The 23,624-nt window shown below is 40.6% G+C and overlaps 1 protein-coding gene across 3 annotated transcripts in view; it reads left to right on the top strand.

Moving 5' to 3' along the window:
- LOC105937897 (thyroid hormone receptor alpha-B) overlaps window positions 1-23,624 on the top strand; it is a 156,808-nt gene that overhangs the window by 4,911 nt on the left and 128,273 nt on the right. The window lies entirely within an intron of this gene.

The following is a 23,624-nucleotide window of genomic DNA, read 5'->3' as shown; positions in this document are numbered from 1 at the left end:
TGTAGTCATACTGACTACTTAAAGCTCTTCACACTAAAGCCACATTGACTAACGCACACACATTCATCCACCGATGCACAGACCAGTATTCAACTAGGGGTGTAACAATTCATCGATCCACATCGATATATCGATTCAATGATTATCGATCCAATTCCATCGATGCAAAATGAAAATGTTGATCCATGTCGTCAAGATACGCCTTTATTTTGAAATTCAGGCAGGAGACTATAGTGAACAGGTGCTGTATTATGATTATTATTTTAAAATTAGAATAATGCCTTTTTTTATTTAAATGCCTGATACCTGTAAGAGCTTAGAAATAAAATGGTCAAATGTTTTTTTTTTTTTTTTTATATCGATGTAAATAATGGTGTTAGGGGGGGCAGATAATAGCGCATTGCATCGATCAGAAATCGTAACAGACTTTGTTAAATAGGCAAATACCATATCTTTATCCAAACAAATCAATATAACATGATATTGTGGAACCCGTAATAGATCACTGAAAAATCCTGAGAGATCTTGGTCTTTATCGACGCGATGGCATCACACTGTTGATGTAGATTGCCAGCTGCACATCGGTCATGTGTCTCTGCCATCTCACCTCATCCCAAAGGTGCTCTGTTGGGTTAAGATCTGGTTACTGTAGAGGCCACTGGAGAACAGTGAACTCAGTCAAGTTCCAAAACTTAGTTTGAGACGATCTGAGCTTTTATGAGATGCCTGCTGGAAGGAGCATTCGAAGATGGGTGCTCTGTGGTCGTAAAGAGATGGACCTGGTCAGCGGTAATCCTCAGGAAAGCCGTGGTGTTTAAATGATAATTGACTGGCACTAAGGGGCCCAAAGTTTGCTGTTAAAAATATTATACACGTCTCAAACAAGGCAGAATGGCTCCATGGTTTGAGATTGTTTGCAACAAGTTTACATCCTATCATCCGAATGTTGCCGGGGAAATCAAGACTTATAAAACCAGGCTACAGTTTTCTAATCTGTTATACAGTTTTGGTTAGACTATGTGAATTGTAGCCTCAGTTTCCTGTTCTTAGCTGAAAGGGGTGATACCTGGTGTGGTCCTCGGCCTGTCAAAGAGAAACTATTTTTAAGGTGTTGTTCAGAGTTGCCTTTCGGCTTACCTTGGTTTTAACAAGCAGTTATTTGGTCTGCGTTTGGATTTCTATTATCTTGAACCTGTCTTCCCGTTCACCTCTGACATGATTTTCATCCAAACAGCTTCTGCTTATTGGATCTCCCGAGCCCCTCTCGTTTGATCCGCTCTCTGTCAACCCTGAGGTGCTTGTGCATTTAAAGTTGCTTAAACCCCCCCCCCCCACTTCAATATTCTGATGGTTTGTTTGAATTTCATTATTGTGTTCACCGTGTTGCCCTAATGCCTAAATGCATTGATTTGCTGCCATTTGAATCTGTATTTGTATTAGTAGGCAACTGAACAGGCGTCCTGATGAAGTGGCTGCAGAGTGTAGACACTTTAGCTCTATTCAGACCGGCGTTTATAATGGGAAGAAATATGAAACAACGACAACTGAATGAATCTTCAAGATTGATAAAACAACAACAGAAATCCTCCATTAAGGCTGATCGAAGGAGCTTAGTTTAGTTTTTTGGTTTGTACTGGTTGTATTGTACATATGGCAGGAATGCTCCGTATTCTCCACATGTCTAGACAAAGAAGTTGTGAGATGGAGAGGTTTTCTCCCAAAGAAAACATCCGGGTGTGGCGGAATTCTCCTACAACCTTGTTTTGAGAACGTTATAGTCTGATAAAACTAAGCTTTAGCTTTCAGCCACAGTTCCAGTCTAGAAGGGACGTTTGTTACAAAAGCTACACGGATCACCTCCAAAAAGACGACCATGGCCACAATGAAACATGGTGGTGGCAGCATCATGCTGTGGAGCTACCTACCTCCAGCAGGGACTGGGTTTTTTTTGACGATCAGTTTCATATACCAGTAACCCTGAACAGATGTGCTCACAAATGATGGATGTTTCATTCAGATTGTGAAAACTTTACTGAGTCATCCATCATGTGGGAGGCTGTTAGATTCTTATCAAAGACTGATTGCGCAAACGCAATCAAAAAGCTGTTTGGTGTCTTTAGTTCAGGGTTATTTCCAGTTTTTTTAACCTTATAAATTTCCACCTAAGACATTTTGGTTTTTAAGCTGATTTGTGCAGGGTGCATGGCACAATAAAGGCGGAAAAGATGTGTTGATTATATATATATATATATATATATATATATATATATATATATATATATATATATATATATATATATATATATTTACATGATAGAAACCTGATGTTTTAGAGGACAGGTATAGCTGTGTTATATACCCAAACCTGTAATATTGACTCTGTTATTTGTTTATATTTTACCGTTCTCTAAAAGCTGCTGGAAAAAAACAAATTTAACCGCACCTCAGTTGTAAAGAACTACTGATATGACTAAAAGCGAAAATCCCTGCGACATCCATGTGTTGATTTGATTCAGACGTCAGCAGAGATTCAAGGTTCATTCGTAGATGTTGTAGGTTTGGTGTAATTCTTGCAAAACAAAACTCTTCACAGAAACTTATTTCCGGGTGAATCATACGGGCTTTGTCGTGTTATACATTCAATACTTACATGCAGTACTTGGTTTATCTGATATATTCAAAGCAAACGGACAACCCTAAAGCCCATATCTGCGTCACTAATAAAGAAAGCTAATAAGTTTTCATCGAATCACCATCAATATTAAACTTGAGCTCCTCCACACCAACTGTTCTGCTTCAGGGATAACTTTATATCTCTCATCATTTTAATAGTACAAAGAGGAAAAAAAAAAAAAGCAAATAGATTAGTTTGGAGGGCTTATCCTATTGGGGAGTTTAATGCTGTTGTGTTGCCGCTGTTCCACTCTTCAGTTGAATAGAGTCTAACCCGGATTACCCTCATTTTGGGGGGGGAAAGGAGATTCGATTTCCCTGTAATGCCACTGTTGCTCGAATTCCTCCCAACCCCTGAATTAGAAGCTGAATGTGTTGCCTATGGAGAAGAAAAGCTGCACTTTTATTGCTCCACATTCTCTAATCTGTCACACTTGAGGACATTTGAATGGACCCCTTCTACTGCCCTGTGGGTTTGGGAAGCTTTTGAAGCCCCTCCTTTAAGCCGTTATTATTGTTATTGTTATTGTTAGTTATTTTATTGTGGTTTTAACACAGTGTTTGCATCCGGCATATACTGTACTCGTGTAGCGAGAAAGACCCAAAGAAGTCTTCTGGTGTCACAGTCGGTGGTTACATTGGAAACATGCAGCTTTTCTATCTAGAGATTGCGCTGAGGAGTGGATAAACCGGTTCTACACCAGAAGTCTTCTGGGGCAGACATTAACATAAACCTTCTATATGCTTTTGTTCTATTAATATAACCTGGTATTATAATGTCGTCTGAAATGTTTTTTGTATTGGAAATGAAGATGATCCAATACGATCCAAGATAAATCCAGTTCAGACAGTATGAAAACCTTTTAAGTGACTATGGTTTTATGTTTTAACCATTAAGAAAGTAAAGCTGTAAAACATGAACCACAAATACTGATTTGATACGATTCGTTTTCCACTTCAGTATATTCAGTATATTTTGATTTAACTTCATGTGATGCGATTCAATTCATTGCGATACGAAGCAATACACTTGGATGCGGCAATGGAAGGAAGATCCAGAACCAAACAAGAGTAACAGTTAAATTACTTTCTTCATGTGAAATCCTTGTTTTATAATTTCCAGAGAAATGTGTTTGAGTGCACTGCAAACACTGGATTAAAAATAAGTAAAAATTTCTTGAAATTAGTGTATTTGTCCTTAATTTGAGCAGGTAAATAAGATGATATGCCAATGGAATGAGTATTTTTACACCTAAAATAAGATAATTAGGTAAACTACACTTGAAATAAGATGATGGAGATGAGTTGCTCCTGTTTTAAGTGGAAAAATCTTATTCCATTGACAGATCATATAAACTTGCTGCTCAAGTCAAGGACAAATACATTCATTTCAAGAAAACTTTACTTATTTTTAGTCATGTTTTTGCCGTGTGGAATCTGAAACATCTCTTTGTCTCAATTAAAAAAAGGTTTAGAGAGAGCACCGTTCAACCCACATACAGCATATGTTTCTTCAGGCGTAATAAGGTGACCCACATGGTGAATCATCCTGTCACTGTAGTCCCCAAAAACTTTCAGGATTCGTTTTTGGCACACTAGCCGCAGTTCTCTGCCAAAACATTTGGAGATTGCTCTTACAAAATAATGCCAGCGGAGCCGTGTGATACGGCCAGCTCTGCTTCACACACAACACGCCTCAGTTCCTTGTATAAATAAGTAATGATTAATCACAGAACGACTCCGGTATAGTTACAGTTGATAGGTAACTTCATTTAACACCTTTGGCTAAAACGTCAAGTTGAGGACAGCTATAGGACTTCTACATTCAGATGTGTTAAAAAGTTTGTGATCCATGTTTATACTTTAATTTAAGTAAATAAGAAGGATTTTTTTTTGGTTTGTTTTTATTAGATAACTGTCCAATAATACACTGGTGGATTATTTTTCTATCAAGATTTTTTTGAATGATTAAACGGTCAGCTTACCCAGGCAGTAGAAAACCTTTTTCCATTTTTATTATTTCAGGAGCAATCCTAATTGGCTAGAATTTCTCTGTGCGGGTCTGAGCGACATGGAATCGGTGCATCGCTGCTGTGGATGTATTTGAGTGAAAAGTTGCTTCTATGCCAAAAAGAGCTTTGTGATTTGTTTTCATTTCCAGTTCCCAGAACAGCCACATTAATCAGCCTTTTTCTTGCTTTACTAACAATTTGTTTATTTTAATAAAAAAAAAAAAAAAAAAAAAGGAATTGACCTCCAGTTTCAGTAAGCTCAGTAATTGTAAGTAGGGCTTTTTTTCTTCTTCTTGCTTTTGGTGCAGATCTCTTTTCTAATTCAAAGCAGGCGGCTTCCTTAGCAGGAGATTGCCCCAGGTTTCAGTACACACATGTATATTTTACAGTCTAAGACACGTCTCTTTCTGGATGTGTATGCATGCAAGATGTTTCCCCTGGTTAAAGGAATTAGACGCTGGTTTATGTTATGACTACCAGTGAGGTCAAAGATCAGCTGAGTTTAGCTGGGCCGCCTTGAAGCATGACTGGATGGTGACCCGGGCCTCTCTGTTAGTGCACACCAAGCATTTTTCTGTTTGAGGAAACTTTCCTTGCCCTCCCACCCCACCCCTGACATCATATTTCCAAACCTTTCAGATGAAGGCATGTGCACCCTTGGTGGTTACTCGGTTACTCGACTCCCTCTGATTGCGTAGAGCAAATTGTGTTTGACAGAAAATGAAGTTGGACACAAGCTGAGCCGGGAAAATTGCATTTGTTAATGAAATTACCAACCTCAAGGCGTCCGGGTCCGTTCCTTTGAGCTGAGAATTAATTCAGGCGGCTCGGGGGAAAAAATCACGAGGAGAAATTTGTTTGCCATTAAGGTAAAAACTGCGGCTTGGTGTGCTGTGGGTTACAGGAACAATGGTTGATGAGACCGAACGAGTGTGTCACTGCTTCATCAGTTTATTAAAAATAATGCCTGTGGTTGATCTACTTTCCATTCTAATCTCACTATTACACCTGTAGACTGTCACACACATGCATTTTGAGATGGTAATAGTTTTGATTTCATTTCATTTCTCTTTTTTTTCCCCATGAAGTACATCGTATGCGAGTCTTTTCGGCTGTGGGTTACCACAGCAAGCCTCTCTCCCAATGACCTCTGGAGATAGGCACCAGAGATAGGTTATTTAATTTATTAAAAGAAAAAATGCTCCTCAAACCATTTTGCCGCTGTATGAAGACATTTGTTATAGGGGTGGACGATATGAATAAAATCTAATATCCCGATATCTTTGGGCTATATCACGATACACGATATATATCACGATATGTTCAAATAATCTTGAATAACAAATGTTTTTTAGCCACATAGTGCCTATAGTTGCTTTGGCATATCTCATATTAACGTGTCGATTTTTTTTTTTTTTTTTGAAAAATTGATTGCAAAATTAAAATTAATTTAAAATGTTTTATTTTTATTTTATTTTAACCACAGCTGCACATAGAAGCTTTTCACAAATTACAATATTGTCACATTAAAGCTCTTTCATGGTCAACACTGGACCTTAAAAAACAGAACATCCCAGTGGCCAAAAGGAACACCAAGGAAAAATCTGACACAAAATTAACCTGAATTAAAAGCTGCTCTTTTGTGCTTAAGACATAAAACGTTGTAAATGGGACAATCCCAAAAACAAAAGCTTGTATAGTGACTATACACTATACTGTACTATACACTATACTATACTGTACTATACTGTACTGTAGCTGTGACTGTGACCAGTCGCAGCTACATATTATGAGCATCTCAAAAATATTTCCGTTGCTCTTTAGGTGCTGGGAAATTTTAAACAAACGTTTTTTTGTTTTTTTTTTCTGTCATATGGGATTTAGCAAAAGAAGACGCCAGTTTAAACAGTTTCATGGCTGGTTTAATTAAAGTTCCCTTCGGTGTGTGTGTGTGGGGTGGGGGGGGGAGGTCGACACGGGGAGTATAAAAGAGTCTTCATTTTGCCCTGGATGACATTTTAGGTGGAACAAATTTGTGTTACTGCTACCTTTTGTGGCAATGGTATTATGCCATGTTTTGCAAATGACCGCATTTTGTTCAACCTCCTTCTTGTGAAATCCAAACCACTGCCTGAAACGCCCGCTGTCGACATAGCTCTCGCTGTCTCGTCAACGCAGGTAAGCGTGCGTGCTCGTTGTTGTGTGTGCGCGCTAGAGGGCTTACTGGTTTGGAGGAGGAGCGAGTGACAAACCAGTCACAGCGTGTGGGACAAGGTGAATTCACAGTGAATTAAATACAGTGGCTCCATCTTGTCGTGAAAATGTACACGCGATGGTCACGATAAAGTCATTTTAACTATCGCGCGGAGGGAAACTTGAGACACATCGAGTATACTCGATATATCGCCCACCCCTAATTTGTTAATCATGTTTGTATCTCAAAAATGCGGCAAGAACTAACGTCAAAACTCGATTTTCTTAATGCTTATTTATTAACACTTTCATAGGAATTCAGAAGGCGGAACCAGAAGGGGCGTAGGTGCAGCACCAGGATAGTTTATGGTAAATCCAACTCATGGTGCATTCGTCAACCTCTGCAGAATGACTTGGAAAAGAGCCTCACCATTTACAGGTGTTGTTGAAATCTGACAAACATGAGGAAGCACATCATAGCGTTCCATCTGAGAAAATCATAAGCAGGTAGGATGGATAGCAGTAGGATGTGATGCAAGGACAGCTACTCTCACAGTCCTTCACTTTAATTACACATTTTCTAATGTGTGTCTGAGCATGTTGTCTGCGTCAAACAAGAGCAGCTCATGACAGTCACACGGGTCTAAAATATGGATGAGCTTTATAGTATGTTGCAGAGAAAAGGCAGGTCGCTAAGAAAAAAAAATTTTAAGTTACAATTGAAGGGACAGATCTTGGGACTCATAATTGACCTGTGAATGAGGTCAGCTTCTTGTTAGATTGTAATCTGCCGAGGTCGCAACCTTGTCAGAGCTGGTGGCACAGAATATTTTTGACACGTTCTGTAGTTAAAACTTTTTCTCTGAGGTGTTTAATATCTATCTTTTTTATTTAACTAAAAGGTCTTGTATGGGTTTTTGGATGTGTGTTTGGGATGGAGGTCATGTTACATCAATAATACATTTTATAAGCACATCATAGTCGTGATTCATGATGTGCCTTAAGATTTCCAGTCCTAGCCCTACCTTTATGCAGCAAGAGCTGCAATCAAACGTTTGCGATGCCTAGACATGAGGTGTTTTTTTTTTTTTTTTTTACACTGCCTTGGAGGATTTTTGGCCCCAGCTCCACTTTTGTTTGGGTAGATATAAACTGGGTCATCGTGGAGACCATGTTTGCCCAGTCTCCTCCTTATTGTGACACTACGAACACAGAGTAAGATTGTGTGCACAAACAAGCAATTTGACTTTGGTTTCAGGCCCTTTAGGGTGCGCAAAACATATACAAGTATGAATCCATAAACTTCAGATAAAATAATGAGGATAAAAAAAGAGCAGTATGTGCAGGATTCAAGATCACTTTATTGATCACTACAAGGAAAGTATTTTGTCCAAGTAACTGTGAGATAAGAAAAACCTGTGGGAAAGACATATATAAAAATAAGAATAAGACTAAGGTAGAAGTGAATAAAAACAACGGAAGATGTACAAGTCCAATTATATACATATACTATACAGTGAATAAAACAATTGGCTACAGTATGTCAATATACAATTAGCTTATGCATCTTAGGAGCAGGTATGCAACAACAGTGCAATCAGCCAGGCCTTTAGTTAACCACAGTTAGAGTTGGATAGGCTAATGGCTGTGGCGATGAACGGTCTCCAGAAGAGCTCCGTCCTGCAGCTCCGTCACAGGAGCCGTTGACTGCAGCTGCTTTCCTGCCCAGCCAGGATGGGGGGAAGGGGATTACTGTCAGACCAGGATGCTCTGTACCTTCCTCCAGCAGCACCTCTTAGTGACGGTCCCCACAGAGTCCAGACTCCTCCCCAGAACCGAACCAGCCCTGCGGATGGGTTTGTCCAGATGCTTGCTGTTCTTGTCTGTCCGCTTTGTAACCTTTTCAGGGTTGTCACGATACAAAAGTTTCAAACTCAATGCTGATAGTAAGGAAAATAGTCCATACTTGATACTGTTTTTGATACCGTGAGTTATTCCATGGTTCAGAAGAATATACGATTACTTACAATATGACCAACTGAGCTTTAACCTCCTTAAGTAGGGCTAAACTAATAAGTAGGGGACAATTAAGCCCATGTTTAGAGAAATGTATAGTTTAACTATCACTTCCTTTATGGTATAACAGTAGACAAGATCATATTTATAGGTATCTTGTATGATTGTTAATATCCTTTATGGAAGTATGCACCTTTGATTCAGTCATGCATATATTTTAATTTATCCTAATTTCTTATCTTCAGTGTGTGCTTCCATTTGCCTGTAAATTTGCTGACGATACAAATCAGTTTTACTATTGAGTGAGCAATAAAGAATCAGTTTAAACTAAAATGAATGGTTTTTCTAAACAAACGTCAATCGGGGTGTAAACAAAACACATTTTCAGCAGTCTAAACAAGGATCTGGTCTATGCAAATGTTTTCAATAGCAGCCCTGTACAATTTCTGCCTTTCTGGTCGTTTTGAATTATATTATGTTCAGTGATCCACTACAGCAGCAGGGTAGGCTGCTACGGGTTCCGACTTTTTTTTTTCTGCTCTTAATTGTCAGCTTCAGTCTGGCTCCACCATAACCTGTGTCATAATTAGCCACATTAGCGTCTAATAGCTTTCCAACTAAACGGTGGAGTAATGGAGCGGGGCACACTGGTTTATTTTGTTGCTTCACTATTTATGAGCCAACCGAGCCGTCAGCTGATTAGCATTTTCCTGTGTTAATTTCGAGTGGAAGTGCTTGTCGACAGTGGGCAGCTGTCTGTGTCTGTGAAGCTAATATTTAAACAGATAGCTTTAACTTAAAGGGGCCATGTCATACTTTTAAAATCTTTCTTTTCACATTGGAATCATTGGGTTGTGCTTTGGTCTGAATTCCTTGCTAATTCATTACCACGTTACCCTATTTAACCCCTGCTCGAGGTACGTCTGAGAGCAACTCGCTTTAGTGCGGCATCTTTAAATCGAAACGAACGATCAAACAATTAGACTTATCAACATCTAGCTTTCAAAATAAAAGATACATTTCCAAAAACCATAATCGAAAACAGAGAAAACTGAATGGCTTCAGAAAATATGAGCCAAAAAGAACGAGAAGATATCTACACAACACATGGGACTACCTGTGCGCTCCAAGAGACTCCAAGTACGCAACAAAATGTCTTTAAGACTGTGGTGAAAAAGCTGGAGTACCCAATGAAAACCCATGCGTCACACGAACATTCAAGCGCCACATGCTAAAACCCCCGGCCAGGATTTGAATCCAGGCCATTCTTGTTACAAGGCAACATTGCTAACCACCGCGCAACCGTGTGACCATAAAAAAAAGGTGGTTACATTAAACCTGTGTTTCTGATACTGACTGCCATTGTAGTTGGGTGAGAACGGACTCTGAAGCTTGACGTTTGGGGGCGTTTCTAAAGGAGAAAAAAAACAGAGAATATGAGTTGACTCCTATATGATGTTAAGTGCTTTCTTTCTGCCGTGAGTGCTTTAGATGTATTGTAGGTGAAGTAGTTGTAGTCCTCATCCAAAACTTATAAGGATTCTTCAATATTTTCAAGCCAAATAAGTAACCTTAAATGGTCTAAAATGTTTTTTTTTTTTAAATGAACAGCAACCCCACATCAGCTGTGGCGCTTAAAAGCGGTAATGCACCAATAAGTTGACCGACTTGATCGAAACTAGCTAATTTTCTCTATCAGCTTTCACCTGTGATCAGCAGGTCAAATAATTAGACATAGTTGTCAAAAATGTTTAGCAAGTGAAAAAAACGGAACAGTCTCTTGCAACACCGATTCCTACAAACCCAAATAACTAGTTTTTATCTGTGCCCGTTGCTTGCCAAGTAGTGGGATGGGATGGGGGGGTGCCACAGTGGGAGGTCCAGAATGCAACGTTAATGCCAAGCTCCCAGAGGCCCTGGCATGTGCACGTGTGCACGCATTTGCACAAGATCTCGGAGCTTTGCTGATCTGGCAGGCGCGCACATTCCGCACACGGGTTGTCTTAACTTCTGCTAGTCGCCTAACGCTGGCGAAAAGTCCGACTTCGTTCAGTTTCCTGCAGGTAGTGAAAGCTGCGCCCCTACATCCACTAACCTATATGTGTCAACACAAACCTGTTGGGTGCTTTTCGTGCGGGTATATGTTGACACGTGGGAGGTATGTACCATATACTTCTGCACCACATTCAAGCGTTTGATCTTGGAGACGGGCTCGTGTTTCCCTGAGTGTCGCTGGCCCAGAAACTCAATATTCAAACAGGAGGCCTCCAGCATGTGATAAGTGTGCAGCACTGCTTTGAGGTGCTTTTTTGCTCGGCATGCGCGCGGACAACCCGAAATGTGAGCGAGCGAGCGAGCGAGCGGTGCACGGGTGTCTCACACTTGCACAGAAGCTCACAGACAAAAGTGAATGCGCAGATGTGAAAGCAGCTTCTCTCGCCACAAATCGGACACAAACGCAGCTATTCTTGGCTTAGACGTTACGGGGTAGAATTTGACTGATCACCACCCCTTTAATGAACACACAATGCCGTCAGGTGTTGCGTCTATACACCAAAACATACAGAGGTGCTCTCTTTCTTTGTCAGCTCTCGAGCCGCCTGTATGTGCTGCTCACTTTGTTTCCCGATCAGCGTTTTTGCTGCGCCTCAATGATTTTTGGCCGCGTTTCTTGGCAAACGAAGGACGGAGGCGCAAGAAGCCCAACTATGACTAGTACATTTTGTTTTTAGCATTGCTTGATGATTATTTACAGCCTGTTGGGCAGCACTGAAATTACAACTATCATGTAGCGCAGCTTCTTTGAAGTCGGGTGCTGTGGCTAGTTCTGAGCAAGTCGGTCTCACACCTGCAGGCAACAGTAGTGCTCACAGGGGTGCAGAACCTACTGTTGCTCTGAGCAGGTCAGATTTAGCTGCACGTTTCTATTATCTAAACTAATTCACACCTGAGACACACTCCCACGTTCTGCACATTAGTTTGCGGATAAGACTAGAACATCAGTCAGTTTATTTGTAGCTATATCGAGGTTTGAGTTGTCTTAGATGGCAGAACATGCTTTAATTTAATCAAATCCTCACTTCCATTCAGCCTTCAATCCTAAGCAGACCCATGCAGAAGCACTGGGCCAAGAGGGAAAACAAAGTGTTTGCAGTTTTCCAGCGAAGTTGGTAGTCATTTCCTTGTTTCACAGTTGCATTTTAACATATGGCTGAGGGCCACGGAGCGAAAAGAGACCAGGAGAAACACAGAAGAACTGGGACAGGCATACTTTCTATGACAAAGTAAAGCTATTGGCAATTTCTTTTGTTTTAAATTTCACACAAAGCTGAGAACAACGATGGAACGTGTCAATTTTAACCGCACTGTGCAAGTTGTACTTTCTAAAAACAAAGAGTGGCCTCAAAAGTACTGCATTTTACAGGGCGATTGTTATTTCTCTGTCTTAAATGAGTTTCACACAGCGCTGAGGGCAATGGTGAAAGAGACTTTTTTTTTGGTGGCACCAGCGGCCCTTTTTCATCAAAAGTAGGCTGACGGGGAGGGGGCTGAGAGAGGGGGATGATATGCGGCAAAGGACCGCAGGGGGAACCTGGGTCGGCCACGTCGAGAACTATGATCTCGGTACATGGGCCGCGCGCTACCCCTGTGCCACCTGCATGCCCGAAAGGGAAAAAATCCTCTTGAGGTAAAAAAGGACAGAGGCAATTACAGAATCACTGTGCCATGCATACTTTCTATGGACATGATACAGAGAGAAGACAAATATACTTCAGCTTTCCAGCAAAGTCATTGGCTATTTCTTTGTCTGATATTCAAGGGGGCAACAATGAAAAGGATCTGTTTATAGTGCTTTAACTGTAATCGCTTTAACACTTTTATAAGTTTACTTTATATTGGAGATAAAGGACAAACTAAATTGTCAGCTGATTACTTTAAACTTAAATTTTACACATTGAGGGTGGGGGTGGAAAGCTATCCCTTTTTAAAGGAAAAGTGACGCAAGCATCAAAACGCTAGGCCAGGTTAGCTTTCTATATAAAACAAATAGATAATGGTACTGCAACTTTTCAGGAAAGCTATTAGCCATTTCTTTTCATCCAGTTTGAATTTTACACCGCACCGAGCTGCATGTTCTTTCTGAAAACACAGTTACCGCCGACATTAATTGCAATAACAAGAAACAAAACTAAATTGTCAGGTAGTGCTCACTTAAACTTAAACCCAGAGCAGCATAACTGAAGCGATAGCTTGGTAAAAACCTAACCTTCAAGAGCGTTAGATGTTGAAATCATTAAAAATTCCACTCTGAATTTAACAAGGAGCCTATGAACAGTGGTTGAAATGAGAGAAATAGGATCTCTTGATCTAATGACACCTGGGAAAAAATACATTTATCTTTAAATCTGCGTACAAAATAAAAAGAATAAGTTGCAAACCTAAATCAGGTGGATGGAGAGACTGTGTCAGCTGTCCTGGAACCAGGGGATGTTAGTGATGGAGTGTGACCTTGCAATGCAATGGTCCTCTGGAGGCTGAAGGTTACGATGGCACACTTTTGTGTCTCAGGAGACCTGGGAGCCTTGGAAGAAAAGACAGTAGGCCGAGGCCTCCTGACAGCGAAATGGCAACAATCTGACACCATGGTGTGCACTGTTGAAATACAATGAGGCAACAGATCCATTGCCATGGAAACGCAAAACTCTTGTGTTTTTACTGAACATTAATCCTGACCATGCTTTTTCCACATTTAAAGCAGGGATTGATTGATCAGAAACACATTCAGGCACACACGGCGCTTGGCAGGGGTGTGAAAATGAGCTGTCGCCGAGTGTTTTGCTGGATGACTGCCCAGCGTGACCGCTGAAGGGGTGAGAACGTGCCTAAATGTTCTGAGAAGAGGCTCATATTTGAGTTGGTGCTCTCCAGCCAGTGTCCCTGACCCTGTCCATTTTGGCCGAGGTCCAGCTGGAGCCTCCGGAGTGATAGACCGCTCCCTAATTCCACATCTGTGGTTCTTCTCTGAGCTCAAGGAGCAGACAACACCCTGCAGAGTGAGCGTGCCACAAGCAGATGACAGAAAAAAAGACTTGACTGTTTGCATTCCTATACTTGTTGTTGTTATATGACCTGTTTGCAGTAAAAATACATATTTCACAGTCCATCAGATCCGCTAGTCCTTCCCTGTGGGTGTGTGTTTATATCAAGCATTAGCCGATGGAAGGTGAACCTCCCCATTTCCGCCCCTATGGTTAGGGAGCTTTTATACAATACAGTAACAAAAAACTACAGATTTTTGTTATTCAGTCCCTAATGGTATATACAATAATGTAATTATATTTCATTTGTGTGCAGTTAGCTCACAATAGTTATTTTCATTTCGAGACATTTGTGAAAATGAAAACGGCAGCCAAGAATGCAAGTGAAAGTTGCTGAAGAGTTATGACCTTATATCTGGAAGGCTGAATTCACAAAGTCTACTTTTCCAAGCCGAGTTCATCAAGTGAAGACGTTTTTGGTTGATTTACGCCTCAAGGAGCAACGTTGCCGCAGAGCAGTAGCTTGGAGACACAACAAACCGGCACCCTATGGGGGGAGATTAAAAGCACCCTGTGTGGAAGCCAGCCTTCCTATAAATCACCACCCTGGGAAATTGTAGTTTGAAACTCTTAAATTCTGGCAGGATTCAACTAAATGTTGTAACCCCCCCCCCCCCCCCCCCTTTTTACCAGCATTGTTATGTTGATTTGTGCTGAAAATTGATGAAACACTGTGACAGAGCTGAAACCTACCCACAAAAACTGACAGGCCCGGTCAGGGGAGCATTAATCAGGGAAGCTGTCGAGAGACACAGGTTATGTTTGTGAATGGGCCCCTACAGAGCATTGAAGTTAATGTTTTTCCACATATGTTACTTCACAACATTTGCAACTTTATCTTTTAAAGAAGCTAAGATTGGACCAGTGGGCTGTTCAGACATCCATTACAATGCAATAAACATATGGTGTGATGCAATGACGTAGCGCTCCTTCTGTGGCATTTCTCAGGAAGTTTAAGGAGAATGCGAAGCTGAACTGTGCCTTCAGCAACAGCGCGTCATCATCGCTACCTTGTTTAAGGATGCGTGACGTGGAAATATTCTGAAGCGAGAGACATTTCCCCTCAACATTGAACTTTTTAGGAACATTGCCATTCTGTTCAAAGTTTAAAGTTTGAGATTATGTTCAATTAAACAATTAAACCTACTCATCTAAAGTTCTCAAAACTAATATATGGTGAAACAAAAGGAAAAAAATATATATATTTTGTGTTCTGATATAAATACATGCATATCGAGTTTTAAAAACAGTATCAGTATTTTGCAGGAGTGCTTTTTCAGGGCTTAAATTGTTATTTATTGAACTGACTCTCTTGGAGCGCAGGCTTCTCATTAAGCATGCAGATGCACACATACAGTGCATGTGTCTGGCTTGCACAGGGCCCGTAAAAACCCAAAGAGAATTTAAAACAGCTGGCAGCCGAAGCCCAGCAGGGTGTGTTTCTTTGCTCCACTTACTGCTATTTAGCGGCGTATTCTTTCTCAGGCTAGCATGCTGGTGTTTAGCAGTTTTCACTCTGTAAATTTAAATCCTGTGGCACTGCATTGGACTGAAACGCATGAGTGCAGCTTGGGTGAAAGAGTCTGAAAGCGTCTTTACCGTAGATTAGAGGTGGGAGGGAAATTAGAGAGGAGAAAGTTAGAGCAGAAAATGGGTCAGACATCTGAGAGGCATGCGTTTCCTTTTTTTTTTTTTCCTGTAAAGAACGTCGCGACGTTCTTTACAGAGCCATTTGCATCTATTTTTCTCCCTCCCTTTTCTGTCTTAGACGTCTTATCGTGGATGTTTTTCTAGTCTCCACCTTGGCCGTTTGGGGGAAAAGTGCACGGAGAGGAGAAAATTATTATGCTTGGCATGTCAGCAGAGGGTGAGCTTTAATTTGGACCCGGCCCAGCTGATCAATCGCTACCTTGGCTCGGTTACAGCACTGAGTAAGTGTGTGTGTGTGTGTGTGCCAGAGCAGGGGCACACATAAGAGTTAATCCTTTAAACTACGGCAACCACACCGTTCTAAAAGTAAAGCGCTCTGGATTAATTCCATATGGAAATTACTTATTCTGCATGGAGCCGAGGAGGAAAATGCAATTGGATTAGAGTTAGAATTAGCGTTAATGGGCTACGTGTGAAACCCATCTGTTACAAACTTAAGAAGAAAAAAAAAAAAAAAACATCAGTTAAATGCCTCACTGTGAAATCTAGAGTTGAGCGGCGGACAACAGGCTGTCGCACCAAAGCAACGCAGGGCGATTTGCATAATATGCAAACATTTGGATGTGATTGCCAGGGTGGTTTGGTGAAGTGTCAAAGAGCCCAGAACATTTCCTCTTTGAGGATTTCCTTTGGCATGGAGAGCACTTAGCAGGCTTCTGTTGGAAGGTCTGAGTCGTAGGCATGGCAGCCTGAGTCCCCTCTGACTTGGTTCTGCAGTAAACCCACAGGAGGAAGCTGTAAAGTGTGTTTGTGCTGTAACGAGATTACGCCATGGTTTAATTCATGAATTCCATCTGTGAAATTTGTTGCATAGTGACATCAATGCATGTCATATTTTTTTTTTTAATCGTTACAGTGTAATGTTTTTACTATTCGTGGTTTTTGTTGGCGCCTCATTTGATAAGATTATTTAGCTTAGCTCCCTCTTACAACTCATCGCTAACTGCTAACTGCTAACTGCTGATGCTATATTTCTTTTGTATTCTAACTAAATGGATATTGGTGATTGCTCAATGTTTGTAAAGTTGATCATAGGGCTGGTAGAGGATCGTGGGAACCTTTTGAGAGGTTGTATGGGGAAACGAATTAGTACTGGACTGTGGTAAACAGTTTTTTAAAGGACCTAGTCACGTACTGTGACTTTACAAATTTCTACGCCAGTAGCTCACTCCGGTTGCATACAAAGGTTTTCCGATTAAATTATTATGCAATGTTGGCTTATTTCTGTGCTGTACACTTTGTTTTGGCTCTGTTTGTTCGTACACAATAGCACTTTTACCATAAGAAGACCACTTGACCAGAAGTACGATATATCTTATGTGGGCAATGAGTAAACAAGGAGAAGGAATGAAAAGCGTCTTTACCGTAGATTAGAGGTGGAATCTACGGTTCTGCAATGTTCTGCAATGTTCTGCAATGCCTCGCGTTACTGCGAGGCATTGCAGAACGGTCTTCTGGCTCTTACAGTAGCCACCTTGCTTTCTAATAGTTCTGCAGTACTGCCGGCAGATGGCACAACAATGTTTGTCTGCTGATCGCACCGGCTGCGAAGTTCTTTTCAGGCTAAAAAAAATAGACTATACACTATCAGGACGAACAGTTGGCATAGGTTGTTTTATTTGAAGATAAATATGTTTTTTTGTGTTTTTCTTTTTATGGTTAAAATACGTGACGTGGCCTCTTTAAGTGCAGGCCTCAAAGCCAAGTACTCTAACTGAATAAACAAACTCATTATAACACGGCTCTGTTCTGTTTTTACTGTCTGCACCATGGTGTTGCCACCATTTCTGGTAAAGTCTGGAAATTCAAGTATATTTCAGGTCTGGATAAGTACTGTCGGGCTGTTTCTCTACTATCCAGCTTAATGTGGTAGTAAAACACTTTTATATATTCTACAAATGTGCCAAAGAGGACCAATAACTTAATATACATAAATATTAAAAGTTTACATTAAGTGTGTTTGAACAAGGCTTAAAGAAGGCAGAGAGAATGCTGACACAACTATTGCCGTTTGTGTATCATTTCTGTCTGTCTCGTGTTTATTCATGTCTTTGTAAAGTATCGTTGAGAGGCTGATAGAGAACTAGCCACTTCGTGTTATTCTGTTGTGAGCCTAAAGAGATGTGTGAACTGCTTGTGGTAAAGAATTGTTTTGACAACTCAAATCAGAGATAACTGAAAATGAATTCAACACGGGGGTCAAAATCCAGCTAATTTTCATCTTTTTTAATGAGGGGAGATGAAAAGGCCTCTATTGGCCATTGTACATCTCTGACTAAGAGCTTGAAGCAACAGGGAGGGTAGCGAGAGAAGTGCTCTACTTCCATTCTCCCACAGGAGAAATCCCTCCACTGTATCTGGCATCTCATAAAAATACCTTGAAATCACAGGAAAGGTGCAATAGAAAAGTTTTAGGGGTTTTAAAACCACAACTTTTGAAAACTGGTGGATGTCTTAAAAGAGACATATCATGCAAATTCTACTTTTTGGCCCTTAAATACATTTTATTGTGTATTGGCATCTCTAGGAGTGCATAAAATTTCAATGTAGTCTCTCAGGGTATCTTTATGTTCTTTTTGGGTCATATTTTTTAAGATGTTAAGTTCTCTCTGTTCTCTGCTACGTTTTTTGAACAGTTACGTTAGCTGCTAAACAAGGTCATAGACCTCCTGTTTACCAATCTCGGCAAATCCACCATTTTTAATTTTTTTTGCGATTTTGTAGTCCAAGTTGAAAGATGGCGAAGCTACAAGTGGATAAGTGAAGATCTTTGGTTGTTCATTACACCGTCCCCCAGCATACCCCCAAATTTTTTCGAACATGGTGAAGTGGAAGGCTCTGCGACCTGGAGGAGGGCCGAGTGTGAAGTGCCTCATTTGGATTTAAAGAGACGGTACCAAAATGAGTTGCTCTGACGCACCTCAGAACTGGGGGGGGGGGGGTGGATCATGGGAGTAAATTAACGAGGAATTCATATCAAAGCCTTGCAGTTCCAGTTTATATGGACCAGAACTGAATGATTTCAATGTGAAAAGGAAGAACTGAAAAGCATGATATGTCCCCTTTAAATGGACAATTGGCCCATTCCAAACTGGGATACTTCATCTTGTCAACAGATTTTTTTTATTTTATTTTATATCACAGGGTTCTTTGTCTGGAGTGGTATTGCATTTTAATTTTAAATGTGTCCATCCATCCATCCGTCTGTCCTTCCTTCCTCTCAGCGGGCTAACACTGTGCTGTGCTCAGCAGTCTGTGGGATTTGAACCGGGGAATCTGCAGCCTTCCCAGGATGCAACTACTTTTCTGTAACCACTAGGCCACCACTCCCCACCAACCAAAAGTTTCTCTCCTGCTTTGTGTCCTTCCTTTCTTTCTTTTTATTTGTCCCCTTTTCTTCTTTTCTTTTCTTCCCGTCTCCTTTCCTTCCCCTGCCATAAAGGAATTGTGAGGCTCAATATTTTATACTAACTAAAGGAATATTTAGTCTGGACAAGAATGGGCTTTTTACACAAGGGATGTGTAGGAACTCTGGTATAAATTATCATTTGACAGGTAATTGGGCTTTATTGAACTGAAGGTTTTCTGCAAATCAGTTTCAGAGGACTCGGATTCCTCAAGTAATCATCCGTTCATCCTCATGTTGAGTGAACAGCCATTATGTGTGTACATTCTGTCATATTACAATCATGTAATTGTGTGCTAGACTTAAACAAAACACACATTGTAGGTTTTAAGGGTCCACATTGAAGATGGGTTAGCAGTCCTGTCGGAACCACCTGTGCGGTTGCATATTTATCGACGTCTGGGCGGCCAGGAGCTGGTTTAGCATATGGATTAGCTCGATAATAAGATGCATGATCACACTGACTCGCTGTAGATGGTTACGTGTGAGCGAATGAGCAGTTCCACTCAGGGATGCAGCTGAAGGTCACAAAAGGGGACTAAACCTCAGTCTCTTCGATTTAATGATCCAGAATTTAACAACCCACCTTTGACCAGTTCCTCAGGAATAGATTTTAAATTGAGGGATCACTGAAGAAGACATTCACCTTTATTGCCCTATATTCTGTTGAAAATTAAAGATGCCTAATTCCTACAATGTTAGAAATTTTCTGTTTGTGCCTTCTCTAGGTGAGAAGTCAGTTTGGTTTTGAGTTGTAATATTTAAAGGACATTTTTGCTTGGATAAACAGAAAAAAAAGGGAGAGATGCCAGGATCTGTATTTGAAGGAAAATGTGCAGTTTGTTTGCTAATAACCTAAAGAATCATAGAAATATTGTTGCAATGTTTCAGCCGTCACCAGAAATACTCGTTTAAATGAAATGCTTGCTAGTCTAAAGTCTTGCAACTTCTAACGTTTTTTTTTTTTTTTTTTTTTTTGGCATTGCCCTGTTTCCATTCTAAGGAGAAGAATCCCCACAGCTTAATACTGCCACCACCGTATTTCAATACAGGGATGGTGCATTCAGGGTAATCTGCTGTGTTGGCGTTTCTTCACAGATTGTGTGAAGAAACGCACAGTTGAATGTTGATCTCGTTTCCCCCCCTTTTTCCACTTTTGCAGTGTCCTATATGTGGCTTGTGGTCAACTGCAAACAGGACTTTTAACAATAGAACCCACACTTCTATTTTTTTTTTCTAAATTGCGTCACTTATAAGAACTGTTTTGCATTTTTGAACACTGAATGAAAAAGCTTGACTTGTATCAAATGCAAGAAAAGGAAAACTTCTACAGGCTCTGTGTCGTTTGTGTGACACCTCGGGTCTTAAAGGCCACCAGTTCTAACCGGCGTCTCTTTTTGATAACGCTCCGAAAAAGATATGTTTGTTGAGAAGAACTATTCCTTTTGTCTCCGTACATTGAGATAGGATTGTGTTCAGATGGAGGAGTCTTTGGTTAAAGGTGTCTGTGCCGTGAAGCCGCTGGGCTAAATGTCATCTGATTCAGATACAACTTTGTCTCCCATAACTAATAACTGTTAGACGACACACTTTTACAACAGTGGACATCTCTTTACCCTTTTTATCTATACCTGTTTCTTGTCTTTATTTGTAGTTCATAAATTTAACGAAGGAATTTCAACAAGAATAGATTAAAGCCAACGGCCCTAACTGGTTCTACTGTTAAAATAAATCCCTTTAAGCCCTTGTGGTTCCATCTGAAATTACATACTTGATATAAGTCAAGTACAGTTTCATAGTTTATAAAGTATAAATGCAATCTTTTGTTAACCGTTTAGGACATAAAGGAATGTTTTTCCACAGGAGCCACTATTCTAACTGTTACTATTCCTGATTTATTGATGATTTAACAAAGAAAGACATTACTTTTCTTAATTTTTTAAGCCTCACACCAATAATTTCCTAAATAAATATTACAAATCACCATGAAAACCCTTTTCAAAACAAAATTTTATAGATCGTCATGACTAAGTAAATTTGGAGTGAATCAGTTGAAGCATACAGTATTTGGTCCACAAAGGTTTTAGTGGGCAGTGCTTCAGGCAGAGATGTGATTTTGGCACCGCTTAGCCAAATGAGCCAAAAACTGTGTCCAGTGTGGGGTTTTTTCACCTCATAAAACAAAATCTGGTCAAACATAAAATCTGATTTCCTGCTGCATATGAAATAGTCTTTGGTCAACAGATTTACCCCTTGTATCATCAAAATGTAACAGTGTGCACGGCATTACATCGACAATACACCAAGCAATGTGTAAAGCTTAATTATAAGCTCCATTGTGCATGGAAATGACGTCACCCAGATATGGCATTACAAAGATGAGCTCTATAAAACTCTAAAGTTTTGAGTGATACCGGACATGGGCGGTTTGAGCTGGTAGATGTGTCTTTTATGTTGTCTAAACGTCCACCATGTTTAGAGGATCTTTAAATCTCATCGGGTATTTATAAATAACTGTAAAACCATAAGAATTTGAGCAGAAAAAATGTTTTGGAAACATTATAGACTCCTCTTGAGAGCCAATGAGGAAAAATGCAGGAAGTTTAAACAGGTGGGCCCATCGGACTAAAGGGTTTCACCTGGACAAATTTCAGGATCTTTCATCATCCTGTCTGAAAAATAATAAACTGCATGTTTTATTCCTTGTCCCTGTCCATCCATCTATTTTCAAATGAATGAATGAATGAAAGACCAAATGGTTGGGAATGCAAATGTTGGGCAACAGTCGATCAATGCAGTACTTCTGTCCCGTAACACGCAGCCCCATTTAGGACTGAATCCAAATGTCCCGGCACGCCGGGTGTGTGGCAGAGGTTAAACAGCTGAACGCTGGGGTCAGAGCTGTTACATCCACGTTGAGTGAGCCATTTAAATGCATTGCCTGCTCGGACACGCAGGCCAGGGGCATACAGGATAAGGAGAGTCACTGACACCGTCGTGGCTAATAAACGACTCCCACGTCCGCCCGAAGTTCGGCAGACCTCTGCTATCTGCGGTTGTTTATTCATGCAAATGAAAACATTTCCCTCACCATATTCAAGATAAGCATGAGAAAAATAACGTATGCAAAGCAATTATACATCCTCCCCGCGAGGCATATTCCCTAAAGCGTGTTTAATTGTCGGTGTGTTCCTCTGCCCGTGTGCAGACATGTTGGTTTGTTGCTCAGAAAAGCAACAGATGTGAAACATAATTCAATTCGCCTCTGCCAGATCAATTTCTGATATCCCCGGCGAAGAAGCAGAATCGGCCCTGTTCAGTGTAGAGGGGGGGGGGGACACAAAATATAATTTGGTTATATGGTTGTACATCAAGATCAAGGCTGTTATGTTTATGGATTTTAGACAGAAAAATCTTTGCTTTCTGTGTGCGAAGGCTGAGGATGCTGGCTGGCAATATTTGTGCAGGGTTAGACATTAGGATCTGCATGCTATTGACATCTGATAATTCTTCACTTTCACAGCAGCGATTGTGATAGTCTGTGTTTTAAACTGAAGGAGAGCAATCAACCTGAAATGGGGAAACTTGTTATATTTCGTATATCATTTAGAGTATAAGCAGTTTTGGTAAGCCTGCGCCCTTTTCCTTTTGAACTAAAGCATGGAGGAACCTCTAATATCAGGGTTTAAAAGCCAGGCCGAGAGTTTTGGATCCCATTTTCTGTAACGTTTTACAAAAAGTAAAACCTTGGTCTTATCTAGCCACTTGTTTGCTGTGTCCTGTACATTGATCGAGGTAAACGGCAAACAGGATAGGCCTTTTTCTCTTAACGGCATCCGTCTTCATGCTAATCATTGTTTAAAGCCAGATTTGTGACGTGTACAAATAGTTATTTCATGGAAAACGTCTTCCGACTGAGACGTAGCTCTTAGCTGTATTTAGTCAGTGATCATCCTATTACCTCTGAGCAACTACCCTGTTCCTGCTGAAGAAAAGACTCCCCACAGCATGACGCTGCCATCACTATGTTTCATGGTGGCAATTCTAATTGTTTCTTTCTTTGTTCTAACCACTCTTTTATAAAAGGCCAGATTTGTCTAGTGTACTATCAATAGCTTCCTACCTGAGCTGTGAATCTCTGTAGCTCATCTAGAGTTACCTCTTGCCTGCTTCTCTGAGCAGTGCTCTCTGTGGCCGGCCGGTCAGTTTAGCTGGGCGCCCATGTCTTGGTATCTTTGAACATCTCCCAGAACCGTGTTCAGTCCCTCATCTGAATGTGGAAGGGGTGTTGTATCGCAGCAAAGCTTGGATAAATGTTTCATAACCTAACCTGGCTTTAAACGTCTCCAGCTTTATCTTTGCTGTGTTCCTGTTTGTTGGTCATCGTGGTGATGTTTGTTCTCAACTGTATCTCTCTGAATCTCTGAGATCTTCACAGAACAGCCGGATTTACGCTGCGATTAGCTTACAGTTTCAGAGTACGCCACACTTTTCAGATTTTTGTTTGCAAAAGAA

This window comes from Fundulus heteroclitus, chromosome 10, assembly GCF_011125445.2.
Source record: "Fundulus heteroclitus isolate FHET01 chromosome 10, MU-UCD_Fhet_4.1, whole genome shotgun sequence".
Lineage (NCBI taxonomy): Eukaryota > Metazoa > Chordata > Actinopteri > Cyprinodontiformes > Fundulidae > Fundulus > Fundulus heteroclitus.
This window is presented reverse-complemented; position numbering and strand designations above follow the sequence as displayed.